The sequence below is a fragment of the Ailuropoda melanoleuca genome, chromosome 14 (assembly GCF_002007445.2).
Source record: "Ailuropoda melanoleuca isolate Jingjing chromosome 14, ASM200744v2, whole genome shotgun sequence".
Taxonomy (NCBI): Eukaryota; Metazoa; Chordata; class Mammalia; order Carnivora; family Ursidae; genus Ailuropoda; species Ailuropoda melanoleuca.
The window spans coordinates 19,072,929-19,100,747 of NC_048231.1; the positions used below are offsets into that span (position 1 = coordinate 19,072,929).

The 27,819-nt window shown below is 39.6% G+C and overlaps 1 protein-coding gene and 1 long non-coding RNA gene across 10 annotated transcripts in view; one reads left to right on the forward strand and one right to left on the reverse strand.

Moving 5' to 3' along the window:
• Nucleotides 1–27,819, forward strand: part of NRXN3 (neurexin 3) — a 1,691,473-nt gene that overhangs the window by 792,922 nt on the left and 870,732 nt on the right. The gene's annotated exons all lie outside the window — the stretch shown is intronic.
• LOC109489587 lies at nt 744–27,242 on the reverse strand. Its single transcript, XR_002142618.2, has 3 exons — nt 27,072–27,242; nt 6,779–7,061; nt 744–1,051 (listed from the first exon to the last, which is right to left on the reverse strand). It is a non-coding gene; the product is annotated as an uncharacterized LOC109489587 (long non-coding RNA).

Genomic DNA, 27,819 nt, shown 5'->3' on the forward strand with positions numbered 1-27,819 from the left:
CTTTTCAGATTTTTTTTCCTGCATTATACCTAACATTTCATGAGCCTTCTGTAAGAATTCATTCCAGGGAGTTTAGTTGTATTATTACCATACAGCTACTTGTTTATTCCCTTTAATCTGATCATTTATAATCTGTTCAGGTCATTGTCCTGGAGAGCCGTATTTTGGTAAGACGTTCATTCTTTTTGGTTTAAATATTTGTTATTGAGATACAATGGGGCTTGATTATCTTGGCTCCATGCATAGCAACATATTCATGCATTGATTTATTCCTTTATTCATTCAACAAATATTTATTGAGAAACAGAAACATAATTATAGGGATTCTTAGAGCTAGAAAGAATCTTAAAATCTTTTTAGGCCAAATCTACCCTCAGTTATACACATTTAATACTAAGCATGCAGAAAGATCATTGGCTTCTTCAGTAACAAAATTGACTCAATGAGAGCAGCAAGTGAAGGGACATTTCATTTATCTTCTCTCTCTTCTTGAGTAGTCCCATTCACCTCAGCAAAGAAGGGAGACACTCCCATGAAATCAGGAGCTTGTGCTCTCTTGTAGGTTTTCTTTAGAACTAGTTGAAAACATTTTGAATCAAATATCAAGAATAGTAATTCATATACAGTCTGAAGAGCCTAGATTTTAAGTCTGCTAGGGCTGATCCCAAGTTTGCTTTGACTTAAGGAGAGTCTAGAGTATCATGTTCTGAATTCTGCAGTCTGGTGATCTCAGGTCAGGAAATCTGAATGGTGTTGCAGAAAGGATTCCAGGAGACCTACTGTATCGGTTTCCTGTGGCTGCCATGCAAATTACCATGAACTTGGTGGCTTACAACAACACATATTTATTCTTTCGCAGGTCTGGGGGCCAGAAGTCTGAAGTCAGGGGATGACAAGGTCATGCTCCCTCCAGAGGCTCCCGGGGAGGTTCTCTTCCAGCTTGCTTGTCTCTTCCAGCTTCTGGTGGCTGTCAGCATCTGTTGGCTTGTGGCTGCATCAACCCCACTCTCTGCCTCCATCTGCATGTGGCCTTCTCCCCGACACTCTGTGTCTAATGTAAAAGGAAACATATAGTTGCATTTAGCCCTCACCTGGCTAATCCAGGATAAAATCCTCTCAAGATGCTTAACTTAATCACATTTTTAAAAATACAAACTGGGGCACCTGGGTGGCACAGCAGTTAGGCGTCTGCCTTTGGCTCAGGGCGTGATTCCGGCGTTATGGGATCAAGCCCCACATCAGGCTCCTCTGCTATGAGCCTGCTTCTTCCTCTCCCACTCCCCCTGCTTGTGTTCCCTCTCTCGCTGGCTGTCTCTATCTCTGTTGAATAAATAAATAAAATCTTTTAAAAAAATACAAAGTAATACTCTTTTGTCATATAAGCCGATATTTACAGGTTGTGGGCATTAGGATGTGGACATTTTTTGGGGGGCGGCCATTCAAGCCACTATACCTGGGTTCCAGCCCTTTTTTTTTGACTAACTGTTCACAAGTGGGCAAATTATCCTCTCTCTCTGAAATTCAGGTTTCTCATCTATAAAATAAGGCGCGCCTGGGTGGCGCAGTCATTAAGCGTCTGCCTTCGGCTCAGGGTGTGATCCCGGCGATCTAGGATCGAGCCCACATTGGGCTTCTCCGCTAGGAGCCTGCTTCTTCCTCTCCCACTCCCCCTGCTTGTGTTCCCTCTCTCGCTGGCTGTCTCTCTCTCTCTGTCAAATAAATAAATAAAATCTTTAAAAATAAAAATAAAATGAGAATAACAATGCCCAACTTCAGAGTTATAATGATAAATAAAGGAGCTAAAATATATATGATGTTACCCAACTCAGTCCTTAGCAGAATTAGTTGCCATAGTTCTAGGCACTCAGAGGGTAGAACAGATTTTGAACTACTTTACTTGAAAGGAAAAGGTAAGGCTGACCTGTATTTGGTCAAGAATTTGTTAAAGATTTATGATTTGGTTGAAGAAATATTGAGCAACTACAAGATGGTTTTATATTTAGTTTGCTATTATACATGGAGCAGCCGCAAAATGGTTTTATATTCAGATAACCATTATTTGTTGGCCATGCCTCATTTACTAATAATTTCGTTCTGTCTGCTTTCTGCTGCTTCCTACCTACTAGCATCTTTTGTTAACATATTACTATGTAATGCTAAATTCTTTAAATAATAATGAGTGATAGCTGGAGTAATGAACCGGTGAAGTCTTGGTGCCACAAGGCTGCAAAAGAGTCTGTTGCAGCAATCTTCTTTGCTGAATGAAAATAAGGGCAGGATAGAATTTATCATGTACGTTTTGTAGAATTCTTCTTTGAGTTATGTACTTCAAGATCTATATTCCAGACTCTTTCTTAACTGTAATTTTTATCTCTGGAAATAAGAACACTCATCAAAAAGATATTACTACAAATATAATATCCAAGTTTTGTGGTAATACATAGTGTAGATTTTTTTGAGTTGTTTGTGATTTGGAATAACTGCTGAATTAGGAGTAACTCAAGAAGCATTGCCAACATTCATAGATATGAATAGCATAATTAAAGTCAAGGTGTTTTTCAAAATTTAGGCTTTTTCTTACCTTGGAATTATTTTTTATTTTTTAATTTCAGTATAATTAACATACAGTGTTATAATAGTTGCAGCTGTACAATGTAGTGATTCAGTGATTCTGCACATTACTCAGAGCTCATCACAATGCGTGTGCTCTTAATCCCCTTCACCTGTTTCACCCATCTCCCAGCCACCTCCCCACTGGTAACCATCAATTTGTTCTCTGTAGTTAAGAGTCTATTTTATTTCTTTGTCCCTTTTTTTCTCTTTGTTCGTTTGTTTTGTTTCTTAAATTCCAGGTATGAGTGAAATCACGTGGTATTTGTCTTTTTCCGACTGACTGACTTCCCTTAGCATAATACTCTGTAGAGCCACCCGTGTTGTTGCAAATGGCAAGAGTTCATTCTTTTTATGGCTGAGTAATATTCCTCTGTGTGTGTGTGTGTGTGTGTGTGTGTGTGTGTGTGTGTGTGTGAGAGAGAGAGAGAGAGAGAGAGAGCGAGCGAGCTGCTTCTTCTTTATCCATGCATCTATTAATGGACACTTGGGCTGCTTCCATAAATTGTCTATTGTAAATAATGCTGCGGTAAGCATAAGGGTGCATGTATCTTTCTGAATTAGTGTTTTTGTCTTCTTTGGGTGACTACCCACCCAATAGTGGAATTACTGGATCAATGGTAATTCGATTTCTAATTTTTTGTGGAACCTCCGTACTATTTTCTGTAGTGACTACACCAGTTTGCCTTTCCACGAACAGTACAAGATGGTTCCACATGCGTTTTCTCCACATCCTCACCAACACCTGTTGTTTCTTGTGTTGTTGATTTTAGCCATTCTCACAGGTGTGAGGTGATATCTCACTTGCATTTCTCTGATGCTGAATGATGACGAGCATCTTTTTCATGTGTCTGTTGGCCATCTGGATGTCTTCTTTGGAGAAATGTGTGTTCTTGTCTGCTGCCTATTTTTAATTGGATTATTTGTGTTTTTTTGGTGTTCAGTTGTGTCAGTTCTTTATATATTTTGGATACTAACCCTTTATCAGCTATGTCCTTGCACAAATCTCCTGTTCAGTAGGTTGTCTTTTAGTTTTGCTGGTTGTTTCCTTCACTGGGCAGATGCTTTTTATTTTGATCAGTCCCAATAGTTTATTTTTGTATTTGTTTTACTTACCTCAGGAGGCACATCCAGAAAAATGTTGCTATGGCCGATGTCAGAGAAATTACTGTCTGTGCTCTCTTCTAGGATTTTTTTTTTAAATTTTAACCTTTTAATGTGTTCCACTGTACATTCTTCTAGTTGATCATTTTAAATTTTGCAGAGTCACACTTTTTCTGTATCTTCTTGTTTCATTTTCTCTTTTTCCAACTCATATGCTTTTGCCCCCACTGGCTTCTCCTTCTTCTCGCTTATGGGAAGCGTGTTGACCATGAGAATGCAGTATACTCCATTCAGTGAACTATAAAGTCTGTATATGTATGTGACAATTAGAGTAAGCAGGAGGCAGGGTAATGGGATGTGTTGCTGTCTAGGTGTCTCCCAGCTCTAACATTCCGTGAACTTACATACTTCCAAATATTAACTCCTCAATTTAAAAGCTCACCCTCTCTAGCTCAATTCTGTCACTACCCTGACTATCTCCCTTCTTCAATCTAAAAAAACTTATTTTATATCTTCATTTTCTGGGTTAATTTGGGTTGTTAAAAGGAAAATAATAAAGGTATTGAGGCTAGATTCTCCAGGAGAGTATGAGCATGTTGGGTGTGTGTATTTACACTTGTGTGCACACACACACACACACACAAGTAACTGAGATACTTGTTTTCACTCAACCAACCCTTTAGAGGTCTTCAGGTAAGTTTATTTCTTTAAGATATGACTGCTTTCTTTCATACAGCCATTTCACATCTTCCAAGAAATGACTACAAGAACATCTGCTTTAGTACCCCTAAACATCTTATCTGCTCATCGTTTCCATTCTTTTACAGCCCCCTTCCAAATCTCATCCAAAATGGTAAAAAAAAAATCCACATACAAAAAACAAAGCTAATATGATTTTAGATGCCAGTTGTGTTCTATGAATGTTTTCCATATTTGAAATGGCTGGGGAATTATCTTGCCTCTACCCACAGTAATTTAGAATGAGAAGAATCAGATAAGGGTCATTTCCTCCATCTCCTGGGATTTCAAAAGCTCTGTTTTCTTTTATACCTGATCAGGTCTGCCGGTAGCAAAGCTGTACAATGTAGTGGAGAAGTGCGTACGGTTAATTATGACAATTACAATCAGTTCTTTACAATGTCTGCTGCTGTTACGGGATTTAAATACCATAATGTATGTCAAAAGGACAAAATAATGTTGCCATGTTTTCTGCTTACAGCTGCTTTTATGACTGGGTTTTGCTCATAAACAGGTGGTTATAAGCTGCAATCCTTCCATGAATTCATTTATCTTACCTATCTCCTAACCTGGGTCCTCTGATGTGTCATTAAACACAAGTGTTGAGATTCCCAACAACTCTGAGGGGATCTCAGGTCCTGGATAGTGTCCTCTGAACATGTTACAGTGAAGACAAAAGCACGTATGGTCAGGGGAAGTAGATACCATGAATTTAGTTAATTCTCAAAGTCTCCCTTGCTACTCTCAGACTTTTGTGGTCCGCCTCCCCAGCCTCTCCTCTACCTTCCTTGCGATGTTTTCTGTCCTTGCTTCATCCCTACTTTTCCAGGTTTGCCTCCATGAACTACTGTGCCTAGTCTCTTCTCACCTTTTTTGGTCTCAAGTTCATAGCATGTTGTGAAGACTCCTGCATGTAGAAGTGAATTTATGTGCTGTCAATACACAGTTACTTCATTTCTGATGTTGTAAGTTGAATCCACACAGTGCACAGGTTGCCACGTCATCGATGCTGAGGGCGGCTGAAAGTAGGTAAGGCGATCACTTTCCTTCAGCAACCTTCCTTCTCTGCATCTCTCACCTCTGCTCGAAAGGTAGGTGTGAAGAGGTTTGTGGCAAATGCAACTCTGTATGAGAGCCAGAGCCTTTTCCCCCTTGAGTATATCTTGTTTAAACAACACATTTCCAGTTAATGACCATGTGGTAAAGCTGACAGCCTTTAGTCCTCCTAATTCTTAACTGTCTGAAAAAAATGTGCCCAACCCAGCCTGACTTATGACTGAATTATAAACCATGAAGCATAATAAAGTCATTAACTTTCAGCATGTCAGATTTTACTTGAATTGCATCTTGCCCAGAATTTGAGAGCCTTTCCCCAGCACTTAGAGCAGGCCTGTGTACTGCTCAAAAAGCACTTTGTCATTTCTTAGAGAACCATTAGCTTTGCGCTGTTGTCTGGGAGAAGAGGAGGGAATGTCTAGTGAAGTAAAGAGCATGGAGGAATAGGTATGCGGTTCACTAGGGAAAGGCAAAGACGTCTCTTCGTCTCTTCGCAGGAAGAGAGAAGAGGATGAGAAACAAACTGAGGGCTTCAGAGGGGAGGGGGGTGGGGGAATGGGTTAGGCTGGTGATGGGTATTAAGGAGGGCACGTATTGCATGGTGCACTGGGTGTTATACGCAACTAATGAATCATCGAACTTTACATCAAAAACCAGGGATGCACTGTATGGTGACTAACATAATATAATAAAAAAACATTAAAAAAAAAAGAAAAGGATGATACTCTGCGTTTGGGTAGAATGCTCATCCTGAAAATAGTGGTTCACTTCATAGTGGGGAAATTTGGATCAAAGGTGTGCTTTACAATTTGGATTACTCTCCTTCCTTTGTTCCCCACTATCAAAAATAATCACATTCTGTTAATGTCAGTGGAATATGGTTAGAGTGAAGCTGCATTTTTGGAGGACCAGGTGTCAGCTCTGTCAGATTTCTATGAATAGGCACATTTATATACACTTTTTCAAAGAAAGAAGGTCACTCACCACCCTACTTGTAAAACTGTCAGAAGATTTAGGAAAGAACTATGGTAGGTTGTCTTTTTACATGGGAAAGGAAATCTGGTTCTCAAGATATTTGGGGCATTGCAGTGAATAAGGGATATTAATAGAATTCCAACCCCAGCCTCTCTGGCTAAGTGAATTTGAGGACTTAACCAGTGCTTAGTCCTACTGCAATATGAAGGTGTCATGCTGAATGTGAAGGGGGGGAAATGTAGAGTATGGTTTGCAGGACTGGTTTCCCATCCCCCACACTCCCATCCCTTCTTACCCCTGGATTCCTCTTGACTTAGTGAACAGACTTCAGACGGGAGAGTGTCCAGGTATCTTCTCCTGTATGAAGACTGGGATAATGTTGTGTGCTTCATATTGTGGCGTAAACAGATTAATGGATGAAGGAGTGTCATCAAAGAAGCTTTTTGGCGAAGTGGATTTTCCGGATTTCTGAAGGCTCTGGTTCAGGTGCGGTATGTTGGAAAGAAAGGAAAGCCCGCCCTCTGGTGGTCGGCATGCAGAAGTGCACCCACTAAGCCGCAGAGATAGTGTTACAGGCCCTGCCAAGTAGAGAAGGAAATGTCAACGTTAGTTGGCTGAGTTTCAGAATAATTGATTTAGTCCAGATTACAAGTGAGGTCATGGATGGATCTGTCACCCCAAAACATTTTAAAAGTGAAGGGAAGAGTCTGTAAGGTATTAGGGGTCCTCTTCTGAAGTTGTTCACTTATTATTAAACTCTTGCTAGAGGCCTAATAAAAAACTCAGGCTGTCACTTTGTAGGTGAGATTACAGTCAAACTGAGAATCTAGATATTAAAAATAATTATTTGGCAAGAGTGAGTAAGATATTTATTTCTGTTGGCAAAAGGAAGTTGGAGAAGGGAGATCCCCTCCTTGCTGATGTGAGTAACTAGTTGTCGTCTCTGGAGGTGGTGACCTGAAGCCAGGCCTTGAAGGGTGGGTAGCATTAGAATAAATGAAGGAAATGGGGATGAATATTCTCATTATACAGGCCAAGGGAGCAGGAATGGTTTTGTTTTTGAAGTCAGTAGCAAGCTAGAGTAGAGAGTTAGTGGTAATGATATACAGAGAAAACTTGGCAAATGAATAAGAAATGAATTACATAAATATTTAAAATGGTTTAATATAAATTAAATCAAGGGGGGCATTTTCAGTATTCATCATGGAGCTAGAGACAGTATGGCCTCTGGACTTCAGGGGTGAGTCTAGGTTCAAATCCAGGTCTGACACTTCTTTGAGTCCTCAGGCAAGTTGCACAGTCTCTCTGTGCCCATTTCCCCCCCCCCATCTGTTAAACTAGGATAAGGATAGAATATATCTTTAGACTCCGAGATACGCAAACATTGTCTAGATCCGAGATATAGAAGTTGAGTACAAGGAAAGTCCGAGTTGTCCCAAAGCTGCCTCTCACCAGGGTGGTGAGTTTCCAGCTGCTTGGCGTGCACAATCAGAAGCTGAAGGATCTGTTGGCAGAGAAATTATATAGAGATTTATAAATCAGATGGGTAATTGGATGAGGCGGTACCCAGGGGCCCGAGATTTCGTCACTCTAAAAAAATCCATGATGACCCTCAGAAACCTAACTGAGATGTGAGAATCATAATGACACCAGTTTACATTCTATGTTAAAAAAAACATGTTTAAATTTGGTTCAAAATGTTCTGTTCTATGTAAAAAAAAAATACCGTCACTTTAATTAATGCAGCCTATAATTGAAACGACTATCTCAAGCTGTTCCTCTCCAGCTCGTCAAGGGAAAGAGTGGAATTGGGGGATAGGGGGTGGAGAAAGGCAGAGGGTCTAGAGCCAATATGTCAGCTCTTCAAAGTTGCTCTAAGAAAACTGAACAAAGATCTCGTCCCGAGTGTGAAAGGGGGTGGAGGCTTCAAGGAACACAGACTTTAAGTGCATTTCACCCCATTCTAATTATTCGAGAACTAAAGGGTGGGAAAGAAATGTTGACAGCAAAGGTTTAGGGGAGAACAGGCACAATAATGCCCCATAGCATAACACTATATTTTTTATGTGCCACATGCGGTGAAAGGAGGTAGAACTTGGAGCGCAGAAAGGTTTAAAAGGCAAAATGTAATGACTTCCCTTTAATTAACTCAAGCAATGTGTGGCAGGTTACATTAATGTGCCTGTAGCTAAAACAGAGGTGGTAGACCACCACTGAGACCTTAGAGAGAGAGGAGCTCCTGTTTTTCCAGAACAGAAAGGGCCCAGAAACCTCAGAGAATAATTTTAAAGATGAGAGGACCAGCCTAGCACAGTTACAAAACTCAGCCAAGGCTAGATAGCCTCTCAGTGAGTCTCCCAGCTAGGCTAATAGCTTGTTGTTGACCAGTTGGGTATTCTCTCCAAGACACTGTGTCTGATGGAGTCTAGTGATTTCAAGTTAGTCCCGGAGGGTCCACCCCACATAGTACATTTGCATACAGATCAAGATTTGGTGTATTCTTTTAATAAAAGGTTAAACAAGAAAGATAAAAATTAGGCATCTACCTGTATCCATTTCAATCAAGCTTTTCTTTCAAGTTGCTTTAGAATATTACTATTAATACCAGTGGCTGTTCCGTGCAGCTGTTTTAATTGAAGTGTTACATGTTTTTTATAAATAAAATGATGAACATTTCTGATTATAGCCCTGTGGGTGACTGAGCGGGGAAGCCGTCAGCATTGCAGGTGGAGGAGGTCCTCTATAATTTAGATCATGTGACTTAATGCTCTCACTGCTGCCTAGAATCTGCTACAATTGCCACTTCAGATTTTTCAGGGGTGAACAAACCTTTTATGAAAAAGGAAGCTACACAGTAAAGTTAAAAAGTCGCATACACTATTACAGGAAAGAACGAGGGGAAGTGAGGACAACTAACATACTTCTCCTCTTTTACTCATTTTGAGGAAATGGGTTTTATGAACAATTTCCAGAAGAGTTATTAAGTGGTTGTAGATTTTATTTTGCTTTACAGTTTGACCATTCTTCAGGGTTTTGTATTTATTTTCTTTTTGAGCTGAGACATATAGGAAGAACTAGATGGATACCCTTCTTAAAAACCTTTTGTTTACCTGATGGCCGGGAGAAATAGGAAGTAGGAAATCCTTTAGATATTATCGGGGATTAGGACAGTGTTATAAGTGGTTCATGGGTTCACGATCAGTTGAGATAAACACAGGAGTTAAGTGGATGGAGATCAGTCTGTGTCTTCCATTTGCTGATGTACTGGTAAATGTTTAACATTTTGGGGAGGAGGGAGCTGAATTTTAGTGTTTCTGGATGTCTGTGGTGTGAATACTCCCACCTCGGTCAAATCCAAGCCACCGTTGTGACAACTGTGAATTCGGAGTTGGGCAGAGAGCCGCACGTTTGACTCTTGCGAGGCAGTGCAGTCTCTGGACACCAGTGCTTGAGTCCCTCACGTGTAAAGCCCGTGTTAGAGACGGAGGCTTGGATCTTACAGCTACGCGGTCTGGTTAATACTGCACTTGGGAATAAGGCGAACTTAAGCCATAGCTCCTTCTTTGGGAACCTGTCCTTGTGAAATTTCCACGAAGGATCAAAGCAGAGAGTGTGCTTCCCCTCGGTGCACTGGCATCAACGAGAGTCTGTCTTCTCCCAGATTCTACTGATCTTCTAAGTCAATGATCTGAATCAATTTGGGGAGAGAGGCCAGGGCTGTTACTTGGATGGAAGATCTTTCCAAATGGAAAGAAAATGAGGAACAAATGCTAGCCCTTAGCAGAATCAGAATTTGGAATGTTTCTTAGACAACTTTACAGGGGTAATATCTACAAGAAGTTTGGAGGCAGCATTTTATTTTAAATCTCCTATCATTTTGACGCATAGATATTCATTGTAAAATCATCTTTGAGGCTGAGAAGTGGCAAGAATTTTTTTATCGGGGGGGGAATGGGAGTTTTTGGGTGACATTTAAAAATAGGTAGAATGATAAACCATAATTCCTTTCCTTGTTTTGTGGGAAGATACCGAAGAATAGATTCCTATTTAATACCTTGATATTAAATTGTTTTTCCAGCTGGGTGCAACTGAAAGAAGGAGGGCAGGCATAGGAACTTAGACAACTTCATTGCCTCAGAGCAGATGATGGCCTATTATAGTAAATACGTGAAATGGTATCTAGCAAAAGCAGAGTATTTGATCATCTTACCTCCTTCTAGTTCAAGAGTCTCTGCACCCGGATTTATACCTCCTTGCTTACACATTCATCACTGTTAATATGCCAATACTCTGAGCCAGTAAGCCTGGAATTGACTGCATGAGTCAGTTTCTTCCTGGTGGAAGATAGTTTATTATCCTTGTTGCTGTTGTATTGTTATTTAACATATGATGGTTTTATAATTAACGATGATTATAGCTTGCTATTGTAACAGTGTGGGCCTAAGTGCCCATATTTGTAGTTTATCTTTGAGTATAAAAAAGCTGGTGATAAGTGTCTGCAAGCACTTTTCTTGTTACCATGATGCTGGGAGAGAAATTTGCGGTAGAGAAATTTGCGGTTCTCTAAGAACCCACCTTCTCATTCTGTTGTCTATAACATTGTGGAGGCCTGAATCCCAGGTTCATAGGTGTCTGCGCTTGCTTTCCTTTGTCATAACATCTGTCCAGTTGGGGTGATTAAAATCCCAGATTCCGAAGTCAGATGGAGGTGGAGTTTAGCCCTGGCTCTGCCATTTTACAGAGAAGTTATCTAATCCATTCAGACCTGAGCTTTCCCAGATATAAAATGGGAATGGAGACACATCTCCCTCACAGGGCACTAGTGAACAATAAATGACATAGTGTATATAACAGAGATTTTGTAAAGGGCCAACTGTATAGTAATTGATCAGCGTTTGTTGGCAATTATAACAGTCATTGTTTTTTCAAGTGTTATATTATAAAACGCATAACTTTACATGTAAGTGCAGAGCTGCTATTGCTCCATGTTTGAGGATTGACTCAACTCTCTAGAATTTTGGCACTATATATTTCCCAAGGAAACTCCTAATAATGAGACAAGCAATTTATCATTCCAGCCTACAACTTCTCAGGTTCGCCTCTGTTTCTTTGCTTTGTCACTACCCTGACTTCCACTCTTACCTCTCGTCTCGGTAGTACCTGAGGTCCTCATTTATTCCCCGTTGTTCCCCATGTAAAAGTCTGATCTAATAAACTGTTTCATAATAAACAATACATTGTTAGTATTCTTAAAGCATTGCAGCCGGGAGACAGTCTAAGAGTATAATTTCAGCATTTAGGCTGTGGGCTGAGAGAGGTATTTGTTTGGCAATAGATTCCTTTTGACGCCTCTGAAATCATGGTCAGATTTCTAACTATCTACGCTGCAGTCCATATGGCAGCCTTTAATTATACCTGTTGGGATAATTCACTTAGCCAAGGTCAAGCATCCTCTGATTACATGTTCTGTTGCTGTTTCCTCATTGTCATATATCCTTGGCAGCTGTCATCAGCCAAATTTGGTCCTTCTAATTTTTAGTGGCACTCATCCTGTCCTGAGTTTTCCTAACACATGCTTCAGCCTTGTCAAACATGCTATGCTTCCACCGAGTTCGTCATCATTTCATGGACCTTATTCTACTGGAAGTAGTCTCTGCAAGTGACTTTAGCTCCCTCTCCTAGCTTTACTTTTCTTCATTCCACAAAATTCTCTGCAACGTGTCAATTAATCAATGAAAACATCTGCTAACTTCCTCCCCAGAATGGGCCGCATTTCAACAGGAGGTGGATTTAGTCCAATGCAATCTAACAGTTATGTTTGGGATGCCAACAATGAATAAATTAAATTAACATTTTTTGAGCACCTACAATGTTAGAGTCCTTTGCTTGCTTTTTTGATTATATATAGTAGCTCATTTAATCCTCTCAACAACCCTGTAAGAAATGCAGTCCTCTTTGCTCTTTTGCCATGAGGTCATTGAGATGGACAGAAGTTAGATATCCTGTTCAATGCTTACAACTAGTAAGCAGTAGAGCCAAAAATTAAACTTGGCCTGGAAGTCCGTGGAGAAGGAGGGAGATGGAAAGTGGAAGGGGAAAGTAGAGCGAAGGCTCTTGAGGCCAGACAAACAGACTCAAAGTCTTAGGCAATGCACTTATCCAAGATTCTGAGTTAGTTTCTCCTACTCAGCCTTTTTTTGGGGGGGATGGTTTGGGCTTCTGCGGATGGGAGGTGGAACACTAAAAAGAAGAGAAGCTTATGAAGGAAGGTTTCTGAAAATAAACCAGAAAACTAGCTTACAGGTGGACTTCCTCTGGTAGTAAAGAATATATTCCCTGGGTCTACTTTCCTCTGCTTCAGGTAGATGGGACGTTCATCTGCAGAAGGCTTGTGATAGGCCAGTGGTGCTGGTGAAGTCTGAGCAGATGTCAATGACAGGGCAACCTCTTACTGTGACCCTGACACCTGTAGAGGGATTTAAACTTTAGTAACTATCTTCAACCTGCCATCTGGACGTGGAGTTCTAACATGGAAGTAGTTCCCTGGGTTGGGAGTGGAGATGGAGAATAGAGGGGCAGTAGATGGTAGGGAATGTGTGTGGGGGTGGGTTTTCAGCCTGGTTGGCTAAATGTTGGAATCATACTCTACCTTCCCCAGAGCAGTTGGGGCCCTTCCCTTCTGAAGAGAAAGGCAGAGATTAAGGTTGTCTAGGAATCCCAGTTTTCCCTTTATTAGAACATTTACAAACTTGAGGCCAGTAGGACTTGAGTGAAATTAATAGGGTACAGGGTCATCTTTAATTTGGGGCTCATAAATTCTTTAACTTCTTGGGAATTCTACTCTTCCTCATTCTGACATTTGATCTTTGTATCTCGCATCTGGTTTCATACACATTTAAATTCTTGATTGACTCAGGTCTCTGGAGGGCTTTTTTTTTTTTTTTTTTTTTTTTTGTTAGCTTCTGATGGAGCCTTTGTTCTCCTCTGCACAACTCCTTAGCCAGTGCATTTGAAGTGTTTGTTCCCACGGGAAAGTTAAAGTCGAATATGTGAGCTTGTTTTCTTTCTATTAAGTATCTTAAGAGTTTCCAGTTCCACATATTCAGTGTTTCATGCCTTTGATGCTCTTTTAGAAATCTGTATCTTTTCCTACATTTTTCATAGGCATAGATGATCCAGAAGATGAAATCTGGCTTATATAAGTCTAGAATAAAGAGTAAAGGGAACCAAAAAGCTGATACAAATGTTAAGCCACCTCTTTTTTTGCCCATTCATGATGTGGTTCTGAAGATTTACCATTTTGATAAAGCATAGGGAGTTCATAGTTTACTTACATCTATCTGATAGAAGCCCCATGTGGCTGAGCTCCTAGAGCCAGGTTTAGGTTGATGCCAGAAAGAAGACAATAGACTACTTCTCACTAGATCTCCCCCCAACCCTGACACACACACACACACACACACACACACACACACACACACACACTTATAGCACTTCTCTCTCTACCACTTTAAGTTATTTGTTGATATTAGTACTTACCCCACAATAAAATCGTCAGCTTATTTGGGCAGTGTGATGTCGTCCTACCTAAGTCATCTCCCGAAATACAAGGATAGCTTCAATACCCGATCATTGTTCAATAAATATGTTTACCACTGGATTTTCTTGGAAAAAAGTATACAATGCTTTCCTTTTCTTCATACTTTCTTCAAACTGGACAGAGTGAAGAAGATACAGGATCACTTTGGACGTGTTTCTTCTCACTCTGGCCCCCTCCCATCATCAGTCAAGTGACCATTTTGTCCCCTTTCCTTTTAGGAAAGGAGGCATCTCTGAGAAGCAGGTGCTACGAAGAATCATACACTAATATTAAGATTCTAAAATTCAGAACTTCCTTTTAGGAAAGAATGTGTGTACTTAATTTCTTTCTCTTTGAAAGTATGAACCAGTTGGATGCTCAGGAGTGATACGCCATTCCTAGTTTCCAAGATTAAAATCTCTCAGGGCCAAGTGATAGGATCAGTAAAGCATTTAACATTTATTAACTGTTTTATGTCTAAAGTATTTTATGTGTAAATGTTTTATGTGCAAAGTATTACACCGTTTTACGTGCATTGTCGTGTTTAATTCTCATTAAAACTATTCATTAGCTGTTTTCTGGGTATTGCTATTATCCCCATTATATACGTGAGGAATGAAGCTTAAAGAGTTCAAGTAACTTGCTAGTGTCCCCTGTCTCTTAAATGGTGGACTCAAGATTCGAATTCATGCTTAACTTCTACATATACTGCATCTATCTTCCATAACCCTTAGCTCTAGGAAAAATTAATCTCCTTGGTCCTAACTGCCATATATTTGATAGTTGAGGCAAATAGATGTTTTTCTAATCATAGTCTTCTAGTATTCTGTTGGGATAAATTTCAGAGTTTGGAGCTTCTGTCTACCCCCTGAACACTAATCTCTTAGAGTTGTCACTTGGGGTTATGACAATTATGACACATGTCTTTTCATGAAAGAAGTGGAATTGGGTCATAACATTACCACTGTTAGCATTTTCTGCATCAGTGGTGTGAATGACCTTTTCCCAGGTGATCGTGATATATGTGTGTTATGTATATTTTCAGGTATTTTCTTGTCAGTAGTTCCTACCTGTTTGCATAGGTCCCCACAAAGCTTAAAGCAGGATTGAGAGCTATATTAACTAAATTCTAGAAGGGAATCATAACAGAAAATATGAGTTATATTGTATGAAATATAACTTTCACAAGTTACTTTATAGGTTATATGGAATCACTGAAGTGCAGGCTTCATTATTGTGACTATTAATTTTCATAAACCCAACAGATTTATGCCAGGGATTTTGAAACCTTTATACTCTTTGTATTTATTGTCTGCATTCATCACTAAATGCTGATGAATACTTAAGCATTAGAATTTTGGGTCTTAACTGAATGAAGCTTTTAAAGATTTGGGGTTTTTTCTTAGAATCATACTGAATCTTCTTGAGAAACAAACAGATTTCATGCCTTCTTAAAGTTTGCTGTGAGTTGTTTTGATAACATTTACATAAGGATCAAAATAATACAAACTTAGAAAACACAGTGACTTATCATTTCTCAGAAGTCTTTCTTATTTCATGCTTATGTTGTGAGTAGAAGTGCATGATCCTGTGTTGTCATAGAGACACAGTCTGAATGTTAATTGCCTAAGGGAATCTGTGTGTGTGTGTGTGTGTGTGTGTGTCTAGCTTTTAATAACTACTCTTTGAATTTACTTCTGTTTCAAACATGCACTCGCAACCTGTCATCAGGAAAACCTACTACCAAGTTATTCCTATGAATGACCAATGTCTCACTCAGATTTCCTATTAATTCAACCAGCCTTCCGTCCATTCATTTCTTCTAGGCACTGGACTTGCTTTTCAGTCTGCAAAGGCAATCTAGGGTAGGTTTATTTAGCAAATACGTTTTGATGGGCACTCTTCTAGGCATTGAAGATACAGGAGTGAACAAGACAGGTAAGTCCTTTTTCTAGGCAAACTCAAGTTTGCATTCTAGGTGAAAGAGTAAACAAGTTAAAGCCACTAAATGGGTAGTTTAAGATAGTCATGAATACCGTGAGGGAACTAAAGTGGAGCAATGTGGTACTGGGCTGGGTGGGCATAGTATTTTATATTACTTAGGGCTACTTAGGAAGGTATCTCTAGTTGGTGGTATTTAACTTAGATCTGAATGAGAGGTAGCCAGATATGAGAACATCTGTAACAAGATTGTTCAAAGCTGAGGGCACACAGACCAAAAGCACACATAGTGAGGTATGAACGAGTTCGGCTATGTGGGAAATAGATTGACTTAGAGAAGTTTAGAGGATGGATATTTGCAGACAAAGACTTATTAATGGCAAAAGGTCTGTCAGTGTCCACATAGCTTTAGGGACCCAGTTAATTTAGCTTAAGGTAAGTAAAATGCTTTGTACCAGCAGTACATCCCTAGGGGCTCTGTAGAATTGTAGAACTTGGATCGATGGTAGATGGGTTATCAGGCATGGCGATTCTTTTCATGTTTTGTTTGATTAGATCTTTAATCTGTGCTTATATAAACTTGCTAGTTTTACAGAATGGTGACCTGTTCAGTACTTCATCTATTTCTCAACCATTTACCAATGTCATACTCTATGCCAAGTACAGTCTTAGATTCTGGGTATACAGAGGTGAGTAAGCGCCTCCTGTTTTGAGAGCTTATACAAAAATGGACGTGACATAGGATTCTGAGTGTATTTACTGGGAAATGCATTTTCTTGATTCAGAAATATGAATACTCAGACAAGGAACTTGAGAAGAGAGTGGAATTGATCAGTATAGGTGACCACTGCCGATATGTAGGTAGTTAAAATATAATTTTGCAGGTCTAAAACACCATTGACATCTACTTATAAAACTGAATTAAGGGGTATATGATCTCCATTATGGTGGTGAAGCTTCTAAATTTAAATTAATGAACACCACTATTAATGCACTTTTCTGGATGATTTGTATATAGGGCCCAAAATCTAAGCTAAATTCCTGCCCAAGATGAAAGATGATGAAGACTTTTACTTGGCTTATCAGACCTGTTAAAAACATGAGCATCCCCATGGGTCTCCAAGTCCTTCTAGAAGACAATGTCTTCCATTCTGACAAGGAAATTAACTGGTTTCCTGAATTTATATGAGCTAATTCTGGTTTAAAACAGGTTATGTACTCATAATAGCCGAAGAAAGTTTCAAAAAGAAAACAAAGTCCGGATTAGTCTGAGATTTTGACATTAGAAGTCTGTATTCAAAGAGCTGTCCAGGGGGCTGAACATCTTCTGGTGGTTTAGCACCGTTAGTCTCTGTACTTGACCTGCTACTATCTACTACACTGTTTACCCATACTACTTGCCCTGATTAATCTTTGTATGATCTGAGCAACCATATGTGACACATTATTATCCTGACTCCTGCCTGTCCTGTCTTCTAACTTAGTATATTCTTCAAGTCATGTACCACATAGCAATTAAACTCCATCCCCAGAGCCTCCTGCAAAAGTACCTTGGCTCACAAGTCTGCTGAAACAATGTGATCATGGATTTTACCTTCAACTATGATGTAATTAAAAAAAAAAAGTCCATAAAAATATAGAAGGTTTTTAAAAACTGCCCTTAAATTGTTAATTCATTTAATCATCCATAAAAATTGAAAACGTAAGCATGGTCTTTCTCCTTTTCCTCTTTTCCCCATATCCTTCTCCTTGTACTACTACTATTTTTCTACTCCTCCTTTTCCCCTTTGTTTTCTTCTTCTTTTTCTGTTTGTTTCTTATTATCATTATCATATTATAAATGCAATGAATAAGGATGTTTTAAATTATGAAATATTTATATTAATGTAGAATTTTGGTAAAATGTAGGTTGTAAAATAATTTTAAGGTTTAGTCTTAGTTGAAAAATAGAAAAAAATATAAACATAAGTAATTTCATGTGAATATATTATTTTTGAACTTTGTAAAGTAGCTTAATTATTATAGTAGTAAAATGGAGACCTGCCCTTACTGGATACCACTAGCTTGTTTTAGGAAGATCTCTTCTTTGCTAGTAGGAAGACTCATCATACATTTATTAGACAGTTGGGGTTGGTGTTGTCAGTCAATGATGAGGAGAGGGTTTTACACAGTATCCCTCCTATATATCATTCTACATTCTAGAATTTCATCTGTTGTAATTTAGAATGACATAACTGGACTGATTAAGGATCTGAGCTTTTACATCAAACAGTCTAGATTATTATCTTAGATCTAACAAACCCTAGCCATGTGATCTTGGATGAATCTTTAGTTTATAATTCTGTTTTTTTTTTCTTTCGCCTGTAAACTAGAGATAGTAAATCATACTTAAACTGAAGATTGCTATCAGGATTATATGAGATAATGTATACTTTAAGTTTAGTAAGAAACTGATGTCTAGTAGGCATTCAATAAAAGTGAATTATCATCATCATCAATCATTAACTTACCCTTTCTGTGCTTTACTTCATCTTAAACTATATGGAAAATTTAAAGTACTCTGTTCCCTATGAGTATTTGACATTTGGTGAGAATAAGTTGGTAGCATTTCCATACGTGGCACTGATTTAATGTCACAACTTAAAATGTTGTGAGGTGTGGGGAAAGACAGGGAAGGTAGTAGTTACCCATTCATGAGAGACCATTTTTTTTTAAGATTTTATTTATTTATTCGACAGAGATAGAGACAGCCAGCAAGAGAGGGAACACAAGCAGGGGGAGTGGGAGAGGAAGAAGCAGGCTCATAGCGGAGGAGCCTGATGTGGGGCTCAATCCCAGAATGCCAGGATCACGCCCTGAGCCGAAGGCAGACGCTTAACCGCTGTGCCACCCAGGCATCCCCATGAGAGACCATTTTTAACTCACAATCAGCCAGTTGATTACAATTGATCTGTTGTCCATGTCATCATAGTGACATTTGGAATATATTATATTACCATTTCTCTTAATATGGTGTTTAAAATTCAGTAAGCAGATAATGTGATTATTGACATAATGAGTAAAATAATGATTGATAGTGAAGTTGTAAAAGTAAGAAAGTTCGATGTGCTTGAAAGTCACAGAACTTTGAAAAGTGTAAGAGATAAGGAATACTGATGAATGCAGTGTGACAGCCTGATACAGGCTATGCATATAGAAATGAACAACTTTCCTAAGTCCTTTTTAAAGAGTACAGCCTATAGAAATGTAAATATGGCTAATAAAAATACCTTTTTAATTTAAATATCTATCAAAGTATCCATTGGAAGAAAACTAGATTTATACTTTATGGCTTACTCAAAATCCTTCTTTCCTAGCATTGGCTTCAGTAAAACAGTAGCAGTTTAAAGTATTATTAAAGTGGATAGTTCTAAAATTAGGTTCTTTTGAAATTAAACAAAAGGGACTAGGTTTTTCCAGGGACTGTTATAGATGCCACTTTATAATAAGACAGATAAGACAGTCAATATACAGAGGTTTTATTTTAGGGCCAGAACTAACATTATTCATTCAGTGAGAGATGTCAATTAAAGCAGCATTGCTTACACAGTGGGGAAGTTTCAGAGCCCCGAAACTTAGAATGTTAGTGTTATATTATCAGATATGTTAACAGTTGTTGCTTCCATAATGACCCTTGCTCTTTAAGGAAAGTATGTAATGTCAAAATCAGGGGGAAGAAAAAGCCAAATGACAACTAATTTGTCACCAGATTTATAGTCAAATTACCAAAAGATTGGAACTAATCAGGCCTGTTTTTCAAAATGAGTAATGGCGTTCAGAGCCTCTGTGGTTATACAGATGTTTAGATTGTGGTTGTCCTAAGAATTCTAAGTCTGTGCAGGCTTTAACGTTGAGATCAAATTGTTCTTGTGTGCCCAGGGTAGCATGACTCCAAGGGGAAGGTGTGCTGGGAAAGAAAAGTAGGGGGGAAAATCATTTTTCATCATCGCACTGAAAAAGTCATTGCACTGAAAAAGTGCCAACAAACCCTAAATAATTTTGTGTTGATTATACTAAATTAGAATAGTGATAGCTATAATCATTTGATCCCTGAGGCATTAATGAAAATTCAGCATTATTTTGTGTGGAATATGTATCATTACCCTTGAGCTTAGGAATGATTATTAGTAAGTCTGATTAAATCTGGAAGCAGTGACACAAGCTATCTTTAACCCACTAATGACAGGGCCATATTGTAATTTTATGATGAATGAACATAGTTTAGCATTTTTAGCACTTGGTGGGGAACGTAAGAAGTCTGCATTCATTTTCTTGATTAGACCGCAAAGTAGCACAGAGGAGCTCATAAGGAATGCTGCTTAATGAAATAGTGTTCTTGCTGATTGATGAACCTGTCTTATCTTCCAGAACCCACAGGCCTGGTTATCTTTATATGATTAAAGATAGTAAGCAGTGTTCTAGAGATCACACTTTCCTGGATGCAGGAGTGTAAAAACAAATAATGCAGAACTACCACTGCACATGCCTTTATGTTTTCAAATGCTTTCTCATGTATTATGGTTTTATTATCATACTACCTGGTGGAGTGAATTAGACTTCTCACCGCTTGTTTTATGAGCAATTAAACTAAAGCACAGTATGGTTTAGGTATTTGCCTAAGTCCCAGAGATTGTCGGAAAATCCAACATTGGAACCCAAATATCTTGGCTCCGAGTGTAATATATTTTTGGCCTCTGTAGAAAGTTGGTTTATTTTATAATTATAGACAAGTTGTTTGTTATCATTATCTTGAATTCTCTCTTAAAAAATTTATTCTGTATTCATAGACAGTATTAGAGATTCTTACTGATTAAATGGGCCATACTCCTGATTTAATTTTTAGTGCTGGGCAAAACTGTTTCTAAAATCCCCAGGCAATTTAGGACAAGTTCTGATCCCAGCATAGCATCTTATGCTCTCTAGTAGCTTGACAGATCTTTTCTTTTCTTCTAATCCTCAACCCAATCAATGCTGGGACTCTCTGTGGTCTAAAGAAGGAACTTGTCAGATTCTTAGTTGATCTAAAAACTATGTTGATGGAGGGGCTCCTGGGTGGCACAGCGGTTAAGCGTCTGCCTTTGGCTCAGGGCGTGATCCCAGCTTTATGGGATCGAGCCCCACGTCAGGCTCCTCTGCTATGAGCCTGCTTCTTCCTCTCCCACTCCCCCTGCTTGTGTTCCCTCTCTCGCTGGCTGTCTCTATCTCTGTCAAATAAATAAATAAAATCTTTAAAAAAAAAAAACTATGTTGACGGACTACATGATCTTATCCTTAAAACTCTGTACACAGGTGACTATTTAACAGAGCATAAAAATTAGGGAAAGTACAGTCACACCCTGTTTTAAAATGCCTGGCTGGAGGGAGTTAGTATTTTGTTTCCATCCTGGCCACAGCACTTTATTTGAAACACAGCTTTGCAAGGAAGGGCCTTCCCATTCTTCATTAGCATCACAATGGCATTTTGTTGAATAGCTTGATTTAGGGCAATCAGAGCAGAATGTTTAAAGTTACAGGAGTCCCACAGGTCCTGCTTTGGCATTAACGGATCAGGTTCTTTGGAGAAGAGGAGTGGAGAAGTGAATCACTGCAATGATTCATGGTACAAAGAATATGGGTAAGGTGCAATGGCGGTGCCTAGGAGAGGGGAGAAACGATCCTGGAGCTAGGTGAGAGACGGGGAAAACTCTCTGTGAAAGGGACATTTGAACACCAAACTCAATAAAGCCAGAAGCCTGGCACTTCTTGTCTCTTACCTGCAAATACCCAATTACCAGCTTATCGCCAGTTTACCTCTTGTCATTTGTCATTTCTCTGCTCCGTGTCCTTCTCGTCACTTGTCACTGACCCACATGGGGTTCTCATCAACTCTGTTTAAAATAGGCTCGCTTGTTGCTGTTCACATTTCCAGGCATATCACCCTCAAAACCATCAGCCAGACTATTTAAAACCTTAAATTTTAGCACATGTCCCCCATGCTTCAAGGGCGTCTGTCCACAGGATAACATCTAAGCCATGAATCTGTGTGGTGGGCCTCTCCCTACCTCTGCAGCCTCCTCTCCGGATGGTGTTTATGCTGTGGAATTGTCACTTCAAGAACATTGCACTCCGATTCGTGCCTTCGTGCCTTCTCCTCTTTCCGTGTCCTTCTCCTAGAGGATAATCTGTACATCATTTGATGTCCCTCATCGACTGTGATGTCGAAGTTTTTTCCTATCTCAGGTCTCCACTGGATCAGGTGTGCTTCTCTGTTTTTAGAGCACCTTTGCTTAGCTTATCTCCTGTATCCCATGTTTGCCACTAAGCACAATGGCTGGCACATAATAGTTGCTCAACAAAGGTTCGTTGATCTGATCATAGGACTAATATGAATAAATAGGCAGGTGCTAGGACAACAAGTGTCGAAATGACAAGGAGGGATAAAATCAAATGGCATAGTGTATTCCTTTTCTGTTGCTGAGCAACAAATTGTCACACATTTAGTGGTTTAAAGCAACATCTGTTTATTGTCTCATGGTTTCTATAGGTCACAAATGCAAGTAAGCTTGCCTCAGTTTTCTGCTCCTGGTCTCACCTTTGAAGGCTGAAATCAAGGTGTTCATTGGACTGAATTTTCCTCAGGAGGTTAATGAGGTAATAAGGCTTTGAAGCTTCCTCAGGCTGTTGGCAGAATTTATTCCTTGTGGCTGCAGTATTCATGGTGACTTGGTTCTTCAAGGCCAACAGTGGAGAGAGGCTGTCTCTACTGTTGCAAGTGTCTGCCTTCAAGGAAGCCTTAAGCCCTCTTAAAAGGGCTAGCTTGGTCAGGTCAGACCCACCCAGGGTGGATATATCTATATATATATAATTTTTTTTTATTAAGGCAGAGTCTTTAATTAGGGACTTTAATTACATCTGTACAATCCTTTCGCCTTTACCATATTCCATAACATCATACTGGGAATGGGATTCATTACTTTTGCCACAGTCAACTGTCTAGGAGTCCCGTTCTGGCTGTGCTCAAGGTGGGAGGATGATTCTAGGGCGTACGTACCAGGGCGAGATCTTAGGCCCTATCTCTGTAGTCTGCCCATCGCATGAACAGTTTAGAATGGATTGAAAAATAGATTTTCATGGGTAAGTGGAGGAACATGAGGCTGGAAGGAAAGGTGAAGACTGTTGGGAGGAAGTGCCTGATGTGGTTTTCTAAGAAATAGGTATATTGTCATGTGGGAAGTCATAATGGGTTCAGAAAGATTAGTGTATAGCATAACCCTTTCAGTACTGGAAATAAGAAGGACTTGGAAAATTGAAGGAGGAAGAAAATGGAAACACGGACAATAAGTTAGGAGTAGTGAGGTGGCAGATGGAAAGTGGAGAGGGGTTAAGAATTGATGGGACTTGATTGCGGATTGATTCAGCAGAGGGTAAAGGGGTATTCAGAGCTTCTAACTAGGACCACTGGAGTGGACCAGAATTGGCGCTGGTTTTGACAGTTACTGAATGACACTGAGGTGGTTAACTACCTTTGTTGCAGACAGTGACTCTCTTTTGTTCTCATTCTTGCCTTCTCTCTCACTTGCCTTGCCTTGATCCAGAAAGGATCTAGAATGGCTTACCAGTAGAATTCTGCTATAGATGCACCAGTTTGCAGTGATTTGGCATAATGCCTTTAGGGGGAAATGTTGTGTTTGTAAATGGCTGGTGAAGTAGACAGAATCCTGTTCTCTAAGGTTCACTGAACCACAAGGTTGGCAGCAGTTGAGATGGACAGTGACCCAACTTTCAGTTTGGAATTCTGATTTGGGTCCATTATCAGACAACTCAGACTATTTTCAATCTAGGCCATTTGTGTGTTCAATGCAATTAAGTAAGGAGACATGTGCATATATGTTGGAACACAGGCAGGAAAAGTATCTTTTGGTCTTCTTTCTATATCCTGTAAGTATATTCTGGACATCCTTTGCAATCTATAAACTAATGCTTCTATAAGTTAATGTTTCCTTTATCTTATGTCTCTACCTGAGATGGGGGAAAAACAGTAATATATCAGACCAGATAATCACCTTTTCTTAAATAATCATGTGATGTGAAATTCACAGCCTTCCTATTCTTGTATTTTGTCTCCAAAACATTTGTCTTTCTTAGGTCTAACACAAATCTCTTCTGGTTAACATAAGCTTTTCATTTAGAGATTGGAATTTTTGCCTGAGGTGCTGCTTTGTTGGTTTTAAAATTTGTGATATTATTTCATTCAGTAAAAATTGTGTGGCTTGATTTATGCCTTTTGAATACTTAGTCTTACGGAAGTGTATCTGTCCGTAAGAATCACCCAAATAGAACTGAGGAATTCTGAAAATTGCAAGTCCAGTCTTGCTCTCTATTCGAAATCTTGGCTTGGATTTATGGACATCCAAGCTCTATTTAATCCAGTGATATGCTCCTCTACTTGTCAGACTGTTTCATTGTGAAGTTGGATCTTAAAAGGGAAAACTGTATCTTCTACTCTACAATACTTCTGACACCACATGTGTGGGGTTTTCCACACCAGGCAGTGCTCCAAGTCTTGATGGGCCTCAACCGGGTGTCCTGAAATTCACTGAATTCTGACACTAGCTGCCTAGAGTTAATGGAGACCCCACAGGTTAGGGGCTCCATCCTACAAGACTGACCCCACTTCAGATGCTAGTTGCAAGTCCAAATTTGTCATCTGCCCTTTGACCAACTGGCTATAAATCAGTGGTTTCCACAAGCCTCTCCTCATCTATATGTATGGCTTGCAGAACCCAGGGAAACACATTTACTGATTTGTTATAAAGTATATGATAAAGGATACGGATGGACAGCCAGATGAAGAGGTGTATACAGGGCAAGGTAATAGGGAAGGGGGTATAGAAATTCCATCTCCTCTCCAGATGTATCACCCTCCCAGCATGTTGGTGTGTTCATCAGCCAGATCCCAATGCTTAGGGTTTTTAGGGAGGTTCTGTAAGTTAAGCATCATTGGTTAAATCATTGGCCACTGATGATTATTTCAGTCCTGACCCAGAGGTCTGGTGGGGGGGATGGAGCTGAAAGTTCCAACCTGTAATCATGTGGTTCGTTTCCCTGGCAACCCGCCCCCCATCCTTCCAGAGTCAACTCATTAGCATAAAGTCAGTTTGAAAGGGGTTTTTTAGGTACAGCAAAAGGTGCTCCCACCCCATCACTCAGGGGATTTTAAGTTTTAGAAGCTCCAAGCCAGGAACCTGGTTAAAAAATCAAATATATATTTCTTATTATATTACAGTATCACAGGTCTGTTTACTATGTTAAGCTGAAATCTGCCTCTACGAAAGCTACTTCCATTTACTTATCTCTTGACTGTCTCACCCCGGGTACAGATTACTGGGTGCCACTAAATCTCTACTGGTTTTTTTTTTTTTTAGGTTAAATTTTTGTGTTTCTTTTAACAAATTATCACACATAAATATATAAAAATATTCCTGCAAAGTTTATAATGAAAATAATAGGACAGAAAAAAATCGATCTGATCCCTCCCCACCTCAATCTAGAAATACCACTTTCAACTCTTTTAATTGTTTCTTTTGGTTTTACTTCCATATTTCTAAATTATGTGGTTACAGTGCTATTTTTTTTTGTTTGTTTGTTTTTGGTCCTATTACATTTTACACATTATTGCTCATTTTAGGCATGATTTTTTTATTTTCTAAATATTCTCAATTTTATCTTCTAGTCCTACGATTGAGTAAATCTCTGCTAACAAATGTACATAAATAAGTGTTTACTTTTATTCCCTAAGAGGTTTGTGTTTCATTATTTTTCCTTTTTTTTAAGATTTTATTTATTTGAGATGAGAGAGAGTAAGGGGGATAGGGAGAATCTTAAGCAGGCTGGCTCCCCTCCCAGGAGGGAGCTGGACACGGGGTTTAGTCTCAGGACTCTGAGATCAGGCCCTGAGCTGAAATCAAGAGTTGGATGCTAAACCGACTGAGCCACCCAGGTGCCCTGTCATTATTTTTCCTTTTAATAGCATTCAGTTTGTGGTTTTTAACAGACACAAGTTATCTCTGTTAGCATCTTAAGAACGGGCTTTTAAAATTATTTTTCTGTTCTCTGCACTTTTTTTTCCTTTTTTTTTTTTTTCCTATTTGTCTTAGTCCATGGCTTTGATGTCTCTATTAGAGGCTATCTTACAGTGTCTTGTGAATTGTGGCCATTTGTTCCCACCTGATGGTAAAAAGTCTCAAGTATAATTATGGGTTATTCTTTTTTAATCAGTTGGTGAAATTTACTAAAGCATAAAGAGGTGGGGAACTAGCCACTTTATCAAAGGATTACTCCTCCAAAATGTCATTACCTCTAGATGTTTTCTCTCGAGTCATTTGGTTCGTCCAATACTTCGGTTTCTCAGGGTTAACTCCATTTCTCTGTGTTTGGTGTTTTGTGTATGTAAGTGGGTGGGCAGTGCTTGAGAGCTGAGGAGGAAAGGTGCTTAAGGTCGGTGGAATGGTCCCAAGGGTCACTGTGTAAGTTTACATGTAATCCTTATATTTTCATTATGACTTCACACCCCTGGCAAAGCCTGAGCCTGGGTCCTCAAAACAAAAGCTCTCCTCAGCCAGTCTCCGAGTGTGTGTATTTCCTTGCCACAATAGAGAGGGTATCTATGGGACCAGTTGATCCTTGTATAGACTTTCAGCCAGTTCTGTTTTCAGTCCTACCCCTCATCCCTGGTTTCAGAAATATCTGCTACCTCCAATTCTCTATCTTTTTAGAGTTCTACAGCAAAAATAACCTTGTTAACCATAGGCTTCTTCCGCTGCAGCCACCGACTTTCAAGTTTTTATGTTATTCCTCTTGGTCATGATAACCCTCAGGGACCATATATCTTCCATTTGCCACCACTCCTTTACCCTGCTCCCCCCCGCAAGCCCCTCACCAACCTTCACTGTAGATATACCGTATCTGGTCCCATTTCCCCCCATCTTTACCTTCCCCTAGAATCACATCCACTTTTAAGCCTGATCTGTTCACTTGGCAGAATACCTACCTTGAATCCGGACAACATCCTCATTTCCATTTTTCCTGTTTGTTCCATACCATTGCTTGCTTCTATGCTTAAATCTCCAGCTATCCATTTGCTGTCAGGGGGGCATGTTCAGACACTGATTGTGGCCTGGGTCAAGTATGGGGCCCTAAATCAGGAGTCTGGGCTGGATGGAAGAGAAATACCAGGGGGCATTGATGAGTCACAATGCAAAGGAATGATACAAGAAAAGTCACCTCGTGGAAAAACTAGATGCCTGATAGTCTGGCCACGAGAGTGCCAGGAACAAGAGTGAGAATCTACAAATGACTTTGCAAGACACGCTTCACAGAGCAGAGACCTGAGCATTGGGGTAGGTAGGGAGGCTGGTCATGGAGGAAATTCCTGAGCCGGGTGAACATAGTTGAGGAGTTTTGAAGAGGGTAGGGAGTTCCCTGGGCATCATTGAGAACAGGATGTAGGAGTTGAGAATGCTAAACCAGCTTGGCTAAGTTGTCTTGCTGAAGAGTTTATGTCGGAAGCTAATTGAGATATCTGTCATTACTGACAAACTTTAAGAGGTTCTGGAACTGGCAAAACAAGTAGGCCTGAGCTAAGTTAAAAGACAGAGCGTGACCAGCTGGGACAGGAACACAGCAAACTTGCTAATTAGTCTGGAGGAAGCCAATTGCCCACATTTTTATGGACTGCTCATTGCTAAAGCAGCAGCTTGCTCTAAAGACAAAAATAACAGCAGGCTAGTTTCTTGAAT